The 13,574-nt window shown below is 36.7% G+C and overlaps 1 protein-coding gene and 1 long non-coding RNA gene across 16 annotated transcripts in view; one reads left to right on the forward strand and one right to left on the reverse strand.

The window, feature by feature from the left end:
• The window catches only part of KIF21A (kinesin family member 21A), a 146,147-nt gene that overhangs the window by 11,210 nt on the left and 121,363 nt on the right, over window positions 1-13,574 (forward strand). The window lies entirely within an intron of this gene.
• On the reverse strand, window positions 6,372-12,769 carry LOC144297001 (uncharacterized). The gene is made up of 3 exons (XR_013364013.1): window positions 12,684-12,769; window positions 8,572-8,661; window positions 6,372-6,552 (listed from the first exon to the last, which is right to left on the reverse strand). It is a non-coding gene; the product is annotated as an uncharacterized LOC144297001 (long non-coding RNA).

Genomic DNA, 13,574 nt, shown 5'->3' on the forward strand with positions numbered 1-13,574 from the left:
TGAAGCCTTTCTAAATTGCTCCCATGGATAGAAATTTCTGCGTTTCAGGGCCATAGATCTTCCTTATACGAGTCTTCTCTCTCCCTCTAAAATTGCAATGAGAGAGAGATATAGAATGTGATTTTCACTGTTCAACTTGAAATGTTCCCAAAACTCAGAGAATATTTTATGCTTTTTAAAAGAAGATGTTGGGGTGCCTGGGTGGCCCAGTTGGTTAAACATCCGACTCTTGGTTTGGCTCCAGTCATAATCTCAGGGCTGGTGCTGAGCGCTGACACAGGCAGGTGTGTGCACAAACTCTCTCTCAAGTAAGTAAGCAAGTAAATAAATAAACAAATAATTTTAAAAAATAAAAGAAGGTGCTAACATATTGATAGCATTATTATAATAGAACATTTGAAGGACATTGTGGTTTTGGTATTGAAACAAGCAGATATCTGCCTGTCTAGATTGGAATGAAGGTCTTTTGGGATTTAACCCTAAGGCCAGTCTCTTTGGGTGACTGTTCACCCCTATTAGCATCTTCAGTAGGAGCAAGGAACTAAGAAAATTGTTGAGACTTGGTTGTGCCACACCATGAGCCCAAGGAAGAGCTAAATCAAGGACAACTCTTTGGATCTCTTAGTATGTAGTAAAATATTATTTTGAAATTGAATTTGACATTATTTTCAACTTTGGGGAGCCGTGTTTGTCACTTAGGTATGATGATATTGTGGTTCTCTGACTATGATGAAGGACATATTTTTTTGGAGTACATATTCATATATTTTTTTAAAGGTTTATTTATTCATTCAGAGAGAGGGGGAGAGAGAGAGAGGCAGAGACACATGCAGAGGGAGAAGCAGGCTCCATGCAGGAAGCCTGACGTGGGACTCCATCCCGGGTCTCCAGGATCACACCCCAGGCTGCAGGCAGCACTAAACCGCTGCACCACTGGGGCTGCCCCATATTCATATTTTTTGACAACAGTTACAGAGTCATTTTGGAATTGTTCTAAATGAGAGCCTTTTTCCATCAGCAAGCAAGAATATGAAACTTTGGAGAAAGTGAAGCTGTAGTTAATTATTATGATGTGGTATGTTGATCACATGGCATAATGAGACATAGGCCATCTCTACCCTCACTTGTATCTTTTCTAATCATATTTACTTTTTAGATCAAAATTCATTCATTTATTATATCTATATTACATGTACACTGTGTATTGGAATCACATGAGTTGGAGGCAGTGTGATGTAATAGAACAGACATGGGATGGTTAGAAAATTGTTTTGGTCTGGACTCTTACCAGTGATAAACTTGGCTTTATGATTCCTGTAATATTTTCATTTCCACTGATAAGCACAGACTCTATAAATGACCATTTCCTGTAACTGAAGGTGGAGTGTAATACTGGCCACCCACAATATATGGTTAAATGTTATGACATTGAGGATACTTTTTAGAAAAAGATATATTGATTTATAATTTTAAATTTTCAGCTATATCAGCAGCAAGATAATAATCTATTAGGATAATACAGATATTCATTCAACACATTGATTTAAGACACTGATGGTTAACCAAACACTGGTCCATAACCATTCCATGTTCCTTGAAAATTAGTGCATTTCTAAAGTGCTTATTTTGCTTTTGTACCTCAGTTCAACACAAAACACTTGTTTGAGGAGCCTTTTGGCCACCTAGTCCGCATCTGTCCTGCCCTGAAATGGAAGTTGTCAACTGCTGATTAAACATGAGATCACAGATTTAATTCCTGGTTATTTGGCCATTTAAGGTTCCTTAATCCACATGTGACATCTGTGACCTTGTCAAGTCTCAGTTTAGGCAATACAATATGATACTTTTGAATTTTAGTTTGCCTACTTAGCCTTAGATTGGCAACAAATTCCATCTGTCCTTGATTATATTCTTATCTGTTTTGTTACATAAGTGTAATTGGGCCTTCTGTTACCTTTGTACAGATGTACTTCTTGTCTCTCAGTATAGAGTTTCTTTAGTTATCTTTAGTTCCTAATTGTATTAATTGGTATAGCCAATCATAATTTTATTTATCTTGTGTATGTGTTCTATGACTGTAGCTTTCAACATGGAGTAACTCAAAGACTTCTGATGACTTCATACTTTTAAATTTGTGCATATTTTGACATCAATTGTGTTGCCTCATTTTATATTTCAGTAGTAGGACTCTACCTCATTCTATTTATAAATAAGCATAAAGAGGGACACCCGGGTGGTTTAGTGGTTGAGCCTTTGGCTCAGGGTGTGATCCTGGAGTCCTGGGATAGAGTCCCACATTGGGCTCCCTGCATGGAGCCGCCTTCTCCCTCTGCCTATGTGTCTGCCTCTCTCTCTGTGTGTCTTTCATGAATAAATAAGTAAAGTCTTAAAAAAAATAGGCATAAAGAAATTCTGTGTTACTGAGTACTGTGGTAAATACTGTTTTTCAGAAGCAGCAAGTGAATATTAGTGAGGATGAGTCTGTACAAATCAGTTAGCACTGAATGAAAATTATCTCTAACCATGTTCCAGAATTCTTATCCCTTTTTTTAACTATTATGAATGAAAATATTTTTATATTCAATGTCTGTAACAGATCAATAAATATTGTTATTTTCAAAGTCTACAGGGGTATAATAAGGGAAAATAACACCTGGCTTATATGTTTGTTATAAAAATTAAATATGAATGTATATTGGGCTGCCTGGGTGGCTCAGTTGGTTAAGCATCTACCTTCAGCTCAGGTCATGATTCCAGGGTCCTGGGATTGAGCTCCGGATGGCATCAGGCTTCCTGCTCAGTGGGGAGCCTGCTTCTCCCTCCCTCTGCCTGCCATTCCCCCTGTTTGTGTTCTCTCTCTCTCTCTCTCTCTCCCAAATAAATAAATAAAATCTTAAAAAATGTATATAAAACCCTTATACTATTGACACTTAGTAAATGTTTTGTAAAGAGTAGATACTGCTGTCATTTTTATTATCATTATTTTCTTTGCTAAGCACAATGATAGCTTAGCATCTCAATTTTGATGAAGCAGCCCACAGAGTGTGTGTTGGGCTAGGCCAAATCAATGGTGTACACTGTAACCACTCAGTATGGGACTGGCACATCTAGGTGAATTGGCCAGTGCTATTTTTCACAGCAGCTTCACTGACATTGAGATGGGATGAGAAGAATCTGTGAGGGGATCAAAGGAAATCAAGTAGCCGTTATAGTTCCCAACATCCCTGCACTCTCAGTTAAAAGCATCATAGTTTTATGGCAACAGTGCCCTGTCTTACCCTAGTATCTATCAAGAGACTTCTAAACACTAGTTGATCATGCTTCACATTCCTTATTAATTTTGTCTTTTTCCCTCCACCCCAAACCTGCCTTCATTGTATTTTTCTTTGCATTATGCTTAATGAAAAGTGCAGGGACTCTATGCTCTTTTATGTCACAAGGATTTGAGTTCAAAATTTTAGGATGGCCCCTTAAACTTTATGAATCTTGGTTTTCTCCTCTGTAAAATGAAGTTAATACCCATCTTATAGGGTTGTTAAGATTATATGAATGTTGTAAATGTCTTGCATTTAGAATTGTTTGGGAGATGTTCGATTCATTTTTCTTTTTTAGTTTTCCCTTTCTCCTTCCTTTTTCTCTTCATACCACCTCTTTTTATTCTCTTTCTCTCCATCTATCTCTATCTCTCTAAATCTCTGTTTTTCCTCTTCTAGATAAAGCTTATAGTAACTAACCACAATTTCTTTTCTAATCACCTCAAGACAGGAATACTTTCCTTGGTGAGCTCTTGTTTGTAAAACTCCACCTTTGGGGCACCTGAGTTAAGAGTCTGACTCTTGATTTTGGCTCAGGTGTGATCTCAGGATCCTGGGATTGAACCCCACATCAAGTTGCGCATCAGTCTCTGCACTCAGTGGGGAGTCTGAGATTCTCTCTTTCCCTCTGTCCCATCCCATCCCCAGCCCCCACTCTTTCTTGTGATCTCTCTCTCAGATAAACAAATTTTTAAAAAACGAAAACCAAAAAAAAAATCCCCTCCACCTTCATCTTGATTTCTCTATGAAATAAAGATACTAAGAGTACTAATCTCCTAGGATTGTTATGGGATTTAATTGGCATATTTATAAAGTATTCAGAATAACGTTTGGCATACAGCAGGCCTCAATAAATGTTAGTTGTATTCATTAACTTGCAAAATTTATTTCTTGAACAGAGAAATATAGGGAGAGGTTGGTAACTTTCAGTGATAGGATGAATAAGGTCTGGGGATCTAATGTATTATATGGTGTCTATAGTTGATAACACTATGTTGTGTAATTGAAATTTGCTAAGAGAGTAGAACTTGAAAGTTCTCATCAAGAGAAGAAAGGGCAAATATGTGTGGTGATGAGTGTGTCAATTAACTTGATGGAATCCTTTGAAAGGGTACACATATATCAAATCATAATGTACACTTTACAGATCTTATGATTTTTGTCAATTGTATGCAGTAAGGATGAATAAAAAGGAAGTTAATAGTGCATTTATATTAGATGATACTGACCTTGATATTACCAGTTAAAGTTATCAGCACTGTATTTATATGATAGAATGAATGTCTTTTTTTTTTTTTTTAAGAATTTATTTATTTTTTCATGAGAGAGAGAGAGAGAGAGGGAGAGAGGCAGAGACACAGGCAGAGGGAGAAGCAGGCTCCACGCAGGGAGCCCGACATGGGACTCGATCCCCGGTCTCCAGGATCAGGCCCTGGGCTGAAGGTGGTGCTAAACCGTTGAGCCACCCAGGCTGCCTGAGAATGTATGTCTTTATTTTATGAATACATTGAGTTATGAGAGTCAAGGTTGAGATAATTATGCTTTCTTGCTAGGTTGAATAATTTTTAAAAAATCTTTGTTCTCTGATGGTGTGTATACTATTGGAATGGCATTTCTTTCCTGTTTATCTTTAAGGACATAGGGATACTTATTGATTTCCAACTGCTTACCTGGCAAGGTGAGCTGACTGACTTATTAGTCCTTAAGCCTCTTAAATGTATTTCTTGGTATATCATTAACCCAAACACAATTCTGCTTATACTAACAGAGTATTTACTAAGACCCCAAAAGTGATTGAACACACACACACACACACACAGTCATATATGTATATATATATATATGCTCATATATATGTAAGCTCTAAGAGAACATCTCATTATTTCCATGTATAACATAAGTAATTAAAAGACTGATTGAAGTGACATGGTTCCTTTGCTAAATTAAAAAAAATTTTTGTCATTTTCAGAATTCATTTTATGAGATGTCATTTTGCACAATTTTTAGTTTAATTATCATAATTAAATAAGGAAAATAAATTTATAACTCTTTTTTAAGACCTTACTTAATAATAATTATTTTTTTCTTCTTTATACAGTATTAGCTGCTGAAACCTTTGTAGTTCTGTTTGCATTGAAAAACACATTTCTGGGTGATAACAGTATCAATAGAGTCTGAAACTTAAACAATCCTGAAAGCAAACTTCACTTTTTAAAACAAACCTGTTTAGAAAACAAATTTGATTGAACTAGTAAAATAAATACCTTTTTGTGTCTTTTACATGTTGGTTTACTGTGAAGTGGAACAGTGTGGTGACAGATGAAGTTAGAAAATATGTGGTAGAAAGTTAAGTGAGGTATTGAAGATGACTAAGACAGCCCTGGTTGCTGTCTTTGACAAGCAGAATCTTCCAAATATTAGCTATTAAAAAAATCACAGAGGTAGAAATAGAGTAATATAACTGAGGATGAATAGCCTTCAAATCATTAGATTCTCTCATACTGCAAAAACAGCTACGTATATATTTGAGCTAATTTCTTTATGTTCTGTGGAGGATCATGCTATTTACCTGAAAAAAGAATACAGTAACAGGAATTTCTGTTTCCAAAAGCAGTCATCTTTGTGCTTTTTTCCCCCATATTTACCAAGTATGTTTATTTGCACATTACATAATTTCCCTTTTATAATTGCATCTTTTAAAATGAACTTTGGTGATGAAAGTAATCCTTTTGGACTTTGACTTCAGCTCTTTTCTATTCCACTGACTCACTTTGAGGTGGCAGTGGTGTAAAAGTAACTCTGTGGAAAACTAACGTGACACCTCTCTATGACTCAGTCCCTCTACGTGTAAAGTGAATTATACTTCTGCTGAGTACATTACAGCTTCTTTAAAGTGCCACTAAAATTATAAAACAAAAGTTATTGCTCTAAGCTTGTTGTTAATACAGCAGAAGTTAGTCAAGTATTTTTTTGATATCTAAAATGAAGGAATGAAAATGAATTTATGAAGATAATAAGTAGCTCCCATTGCTAATCATTTCAATTCAGTTTGGCTCAGATAAGTTCAATATATTTCAGTTAGTTCAGTCTCAATTATTAGTTATTGAATCCCTCTAAAGCCAAGTGCAATGCAAACACTTTGTTAGGCACTGAGAATTCCAAGATGAATCAGGATACAGATTTTGCCCTTGAGTAATTAATTAAGTCCAGTTGGGAGAGTCTCGGATCTGATGGCTTTCTGAAACATACCAAAAATGAAGTATGAACATATTATGTGCAAGTTATTGGAGTAGTCTACCTCCATAGCCACTGTAATCACAATAGCTCACTTTCTAAGACTGAAAAATGACTCATTTTCCAAAATAGTAATATAAGCTCTTTTTAATAATTTAAGTCCCATGACATTTAATCTTTCCAACTTCCTTTTTTTTTTTTTAAAGGTTTTATTTATTTATTCATGAGAGACACAGAGAGAGAGAGGCAGAGACACAGGCAGAGGGAGAAGCAGGCTCCATGCAGGGAGCCCGATGTGGGACTTGATTCCAGGAACATGGATGGGATCACGCTCTGGGCCAAAGGCAGACACTCAGCCGCTGAGCCACCCAGGCTTCCCTCTTTCCAATTTCTTAATCTTTAACATAGCCCTATTGGTTTATTCACTTTTTTCCCCCTTTTCCTCTATACTTAATCTCTCTAACCTTTCCTAACTTTCATACTCATTCCACTAAAAAAAAATCCCTCTCATAGATATCATCCTATTTTCATCAGATACTAATTGCAAAGATTTATTGACAACTTCTTCTCCACATATCTAAGGACATGAGTATGCATACCTGCCTGCATGTTCATACATATACACGTATCTTTTCCCATACAGTTAGTTAATAAACATTCAGAGAGACCAGGCTGGATCTAAGTGAGGCAGGAGGTTTCTATGGAAAGTGCCCTAAAATATTCCATTTCTGAGAATATAGTTTGGATAAGATTTTAAATCCCTTAGTTAATTATCTTTCCCTTGTGTATCCACTTCATTGATCCTGATGTCCTGTGGGTAATAGATCGTGTTTTTTTCTTAGGAGACTGATGATCTGTTTTATTTTTCAAGATCCAAAATCCAAGGCACTTTCAACATTAAATATTGGTAGAATTTTAGACTTATAGGTGTCCTTGACTGCTCCATTTGTTAGTCAGTCTTACTTCTGCTAGTACCTTTCACAGTGGCTAGCTCTTGTTATAAGGAAGTGGCAGACAAAATTACCTCAGAGAATGGGCTGTGACACTAAGAGATTTAATTGAATCTGACTCTTTTCCTGGTTTTTAACCTTGAGTGAATTGTTTAAGCTGGCTGTGTCTCAATTTCCTTATCTGTAAAAGATATTGATAATATAGGGATCCCTGGGTGGCGCAGCGGTTTAGCGCCTGCCTTTGGCCCGGGGCACGATCCTGGAGACCCGGGATCGAATCCCATGTCAGGCTCCCGGTGCATGGAGCCTGCTTCTCCCTCTGCCTGTGTCTCTGCCTCTCTCTCTCTCTCTCTGTGTGACTATCATAAAAAAAAAAAAAAAAGATATTGATAATATATACCTCATAGAATTCTTCTTTCCTAAGGGTGCCTTTACTGACTAATGCTACCATATTCATATATGTAAGTATAATTTATAGTGTATGATAGATTGCTTTGTAAATAGTTGTGTTAGGTGTCTTAGGCTTATGTTGGTTTTTCCTTCCTCCTCAAATGGATTTTCAATTATTTGAGAGCAAAGATAGACTTTATCTCTTTTTTTGGTCCTCTATGAAGTGCTTAGTACACCAGTAGGCATGTCAGATGTGATTCTCAACACCAAAGGAGAAAGCATAGTATATTCTTAATTATTCTTATGGAAACTTTAGTCGTCCTGTCAAAAAATATTTGATTGCCATTGATGTTGCAGGAAGGATGTTCTGAGTGTGGAAGATATATATAGATCTTCCTTGAGTTATGAGGGGGTTACCTCTTTTTTGAGGGGGGATTACCTCTTGATAAACCAGTTGTAAGTTGAAATATCATTAAGTTGAAAATGCATTTAATACATGTAACTTACCAAACATCATAGCTTAGCCCAGGCTACCTTAAACATGCTCAGAAGACTTACATTAGCCTGTAGTTGGGCAAAAATCATCTAACATAAAGCTTATTTTGTAATAAAGTGCTGAATATCTAATGTGACTTATTGAAAGTGAAAAACAGAATGATTATAATAAATGTATTGTTGTTTACCTTTTTTGTTGTCATGTGGCCAACTGGGAAGTGTAGCTCACTACAGCTGCTCAGCATCATGAGAGAATTACCGTGCTATATAATACTAACCTGGGAAAAAGATCAAAATTCAAAGTACAGTTTCTACTGAATACGTATTGCTTTTGCAAGCATTGAAAAGTTGAAAAATTGTGTCATCAAACCATGGTAAGTTGGGGACTCTTTGTAGATATAAGCAAGATAAGGGTTTCCACTTTGAAGGTGGTAACATTGGGTGAGGATAAAGACAATAAAATTAAAAAAGTAATTTTAGGTATTGATGAGTACTCTGCAGAATGTGGAACAGTATGCATGAGAATAATTGGCATTGGCTGGGAAGAGACATTAGAGTTGAGACCTGAATACTGAGAAAATTGAGCTCTGAGAAGATCTGAGAGAGAATTCTAAGCAAAAGCAAGTGCAAAAACTTCAAAAAGTAAGGTGGCATGTTAGTGGAATGGTAAGAAGAGCAGTATAGCCAGGTATAGCGAATAAAAAATAGAATGGAGATAATGCCTGAGAGGTAGGCAGGAGCCAGATCATTTAGGGCCTTGTAATCTAGAATGGAAATTTTGGAGTTCCATTTTAGTGGGAAGGCTTTGGAGAACTTTAAGTGGAGGTATGACATGATCTGACTTATATTGTAGAACGATAAGTGGTTGCTATGTAGAGGTTGAACTATGTTATGAGAGTTAGTGGAAGTGGGAGACCAGTAAGAAAGCTGTTAATGTGTTCCAGAAAAGAGATGGAGGTGGCTTGGACTAAACAGTAGTAGGAGAGAGGGTAGGGTGAACAGTAGATTTGGGGTATGTTTTGGAAATAGAGCTGTGAGAACTTGCGGATAAAGGGTGTAATGAAAAGAGAATTAAGTAGATTATCAGGTTTGAAACTTTGAGGAAACATGAGTTTTTCTGGAAGAAGATCAATAGTTTTACTTTGGCTCTGTTGTAATTGCTATACTTTGGGCATTCTAAAAAAGATGTCAAGTTGGCTGTTAAATATATGAGTTTGGATCACAGAGTAGATGTCTGCGTTGAAGATACATTTTTGAGAGGCAACAGCATTTGGATGGTTAAAGCATGGGACTGGATGTGATCCCTCATGAAGAGAAAACATTTACAGAAGACTTGTGGGGAGAAAGCCCTAGGACACTTTAAAATATGGAGGTAATAAGAGAAAAAGATCTAGCTAGGGAGATTGTAGAAGAGCAATCAGTGAGGCTAGAAAAAACAGCGAGAGTAAGTTGTCCTAGAAGTTGATCATCTGTTTCAAATGTTGCTCACAAAGTCAAGTAAGAGGTGAGCAAAAATCGACTATTTGCTTTGGTAAGAGATAAGTTATTGGTGACTTGTAGGACGTGTTTTAGGAGTAAGAGGTGAACAAAAATTGACTATTTGCTTTGGTAAGAGAGAAGTTATTGGTGACTTGTAGGACGTGTTTTAGGAGTGCTTGGAGCAGATTAAGGAAAGAATGTGAGATTTGGAAGCAGACACAGTGAAATCAGTATTGCTTTTGGAAGATGTTGCTGTGAAGCGGAGCACAGAAATGAGGCAGAGAAAGACAAGATTAAGGGAGGATTGTTTTAATGTGTGATAATGAGCAATGCTTATGCTTGATGGGACTCATCCAGGACAGGGAGAAATTGATGGTGAAAGAAAGAGAAGAGAGATATTTGTAGGAGTGAAGCCCTTGAGAAAGAGACTTGGAGTGAGATTGAAAGGAGAAGTAGAAAGAGTGGCTTTAGTAGAAGCAGGGACACTTTTACCTGAGTTGTCCTTTAGCAAGAGAAAAAACAGAATTTGTGGGTGTAGATGCGTGTAGTTTGAATCTGGGAACATGAAGATAAAGGAGTTCTCTTCTGCCTGGATTTTTTTTTTTCTTTTCACAAAAAATGAGAATGTTTTTAAGGAGGTCAAAAAACTGTGAGATACTGGTGTTTGGCATATCACGTAAGGGATTTGAAGTTACCAAGAATGCTAGTAGAAGTAGTGGTGAAGTGGATCCTGTAGACTGTGAGATCAATGGATGGGGCAGTGTGACAGGACAGCAATAAAGGATGTTAAGGAGTGGTAAGGTTCTCATGAAGACATGTGCTTCAAAAATGATGGAATCTTTGGAAGAATGAGGAGAGACAGGTTGGAAACTGCTCTAGGGAGCTAGAAAACTCATCTGCAGGCAATGACTTACATGTGGTGTATAAGGAAAAAATAGCCTTACTTGAGGGCATTTCAGTAAAAGCCGTATCTTCAGGGATGGGCAGGTGAGGTTTTAGGATGAGGGTGTAGATGAATTTTCAAGTCAAAATAAATGAACTGTTAAACACCCAGTATGTGGCAAAAGCAAATGTTCTAACTTCTGAACACATATTAACGCATATAATACTCATGATAATCCTATAGTATAGGCGCTGTTATTTAGTTATACTTTATGAATAAGGAAAGTTAAGCAAATTGCTTATTAGTTTAGGGTCACACAGCTCTAAGTGACCAGGCTGGATTTGAATTCTTGCAACTTGGTTCTAGCTGGTGTTCCAGATTAATACCTTGCCTCTACTGCTGCTGCTGGACCATGATTTCCAACACACATTTGAGGTGTTTAGGAAGGAAGTGAGAGATACTGTAGAGCAAAATTAGAAGCTACACAGAGTATTGAATATATTTTTAAAAAAGATTTTATTTATTTATTCATGAAAGACACACACAGAGAGAGAGAGAGAGAGAGAGAGAGAGAGAGGGGCAGAGACATAAGCAGAGGGAGAAGCAGATTCCATGCAGGAAGCCCAGTGTGGGACCTGATCCCGGGAGTCTGGGATCACACCATGAGCCAAAGGCAGATGCTCAACCCCTGAGCCACCCAAGCCTGCCATCATTTGATATTGTTAAGGCAACTCCTTTTGGCTACAAAATTTGGAACAAAACTAATGACACTAAAAAAATGATAGTTGATTTTGATTGTAATAGTAAAAAATTTCATATTTTTTTTCACAAGGGTACTTGCAAAATTTTGAGCAGTATATTTTTTCTGATGATAAAAGTATTATTCATTTTTGAAAATTTGTAAGAATTTCACCACCAAGAGAAATAACATTTTTCTATTTTAATATAATCTCATTCTTTATATAATAAAAAATTGAATCCTATTGCATATATAGTTTTCCATCATTTTTTTTCACTTTACATTTTTCATTTCATGAATGTTTTCCTAGGTCATTAACTCTTCTTAAATCTGATGTGTAATAGCTGAGTATAACTGGTTTGTTGAGTGGGCTGAATTTGTTAGTGCACAGCTAGGAAACTTGCTTTATGCTTCAATCAAAATTTGTTTAATTTCTCTTTCCAACTTCTTGGGTAGGTCCCATTACTTTCAGGTTATTTTCATCTGTAGAAGTGGTGTCATTTTCAGAAATTAAAGTACTGCCCAGTCTAAACCCAAAATACCCAATTCTCTGTTCTCTTTTCATCTAGTTCAGTCCTGACCACAGACCTTAATAACTTATATTGGGAAAGTGGAACTTCCCTTTGGTCACCTTATTCTACCTCACTTTGCCCTTGCATTTCTCCTTCTATGCTCACTGTGCCTCTTCTGGGTCTTTTTTTTTTTTTTTTAATACATTTTTAAAAATTCAAATTCAATTTGCAAAATTTCTTTTTACTTAGTGTTCTGTGTACTTCTTTGCCTGATGCATTTTGTAGTGCTCTCTTGGCTTTCGCTAGCTGGCTGTAATGACCTCAAGTTCTTTGTAGAGCCTCCTGAGGGCCAATCTTCTTGCCATGTCTGTAATGGGAGCTGCACTCCCTGCATAACCTTTTGGTAATGCTCTAGTTCTTTTCCCTCCTTACTCTCATATCTCATATATCTATAGCCTGTGACAGTGAATGTCTGTTTATCCTGGTGGTAGTCAACATTCCTTGGCAAAATTCCTATGAAATAGCTGACTTTCTGGCCACTGTCTTTTTTGTCTACTTGGGCAATGAAAAAAATCATGTATCTGTGACTTGTCAATAGCAAAAGTGCCACTTGCTCAGTAACTGTCTCCTAACTTTTTTTTTTTTTACTTTCTATCTTCAGACTTTTCCAAGTTTAAATATATATACCTGGAATCCAGAGGACATGCATCAGATTTTCCCAGAGACTCTCTCACTTCTCCACTCAGGGTGGACACCCTGATATGGGACTCTGTAACATAGACATTTTGAGATAGGTTAGTCTGCATTCTGCAGAAATGAAATGCCACAGTTGCCTTCTTATAACTCTTTAGTCTTAATAAATAAGGAAAACCTTGGACAACCCCCTAACTTGACATGATAGAGGAGAGACATTTTACTTCCCTATACTTTGGAGAGGAAATGAGAAACAGTGTTCTCTACTTTGAATTCTTTTTAAAGTATTTCAATCATGAATCTTTAGCCTTATCATATATAGCCTAACGATAAGGACTGATAGTTGAAGGACCAGTTTGACCACCTCTTGGTAAATAATGTGGGGATGTATCTAGAGACTTTTCTTGAGGTTTGTAATTGAAATTATGAGATAACAAGAAAAGTCACATTTCTTATCTTGTTATAACTGCTAGTATTTTTTTATATCAATTAATAGTTCAAGCAACTTCATAGCAAATATTGCTGGTCAGTATGGTTCCTTCACAGAGGAGTTACAGTCAGTCTTCAAAGGAGTGCCAGAAAAGAGGAACTGTTTATCCTATAGGAACTGAAATTTGAAGACCTGAGGCTCGGCCCTGCTTTCACTAGTAAGTAGATAAGTTATGTCAGGCAAATCACATATTTTCTCATGGCCTTATCTTTAAAATTAGAGATCTACATTAAAGGATCTCTAAGATTCCTTCTGGCTCTAAAATTAATGAATCAGTTTCTAAGGTGTTCTTATTGTTAGAACTACACCACTCTGGAAACTTGTCAACAGTTTACCCATGGAAGTGAAACTTTTGAATAGAGACAATACCATATCCCATTCCATCCCATCCCATC

This window comes from Canis aureus, chromosome 25, assembly GCF_053574225.1.
Source record: "Canis aureus isolate CA01 chromosome 25, VMU_Caureus_v.1.0, whole genome shotgun sequence".
NCBI classification, from domain to species: Eukaryota; Metazoa; Chordata; class Mammalia; order Carnivora; family Canidae; genus Canis; species Canis aureus.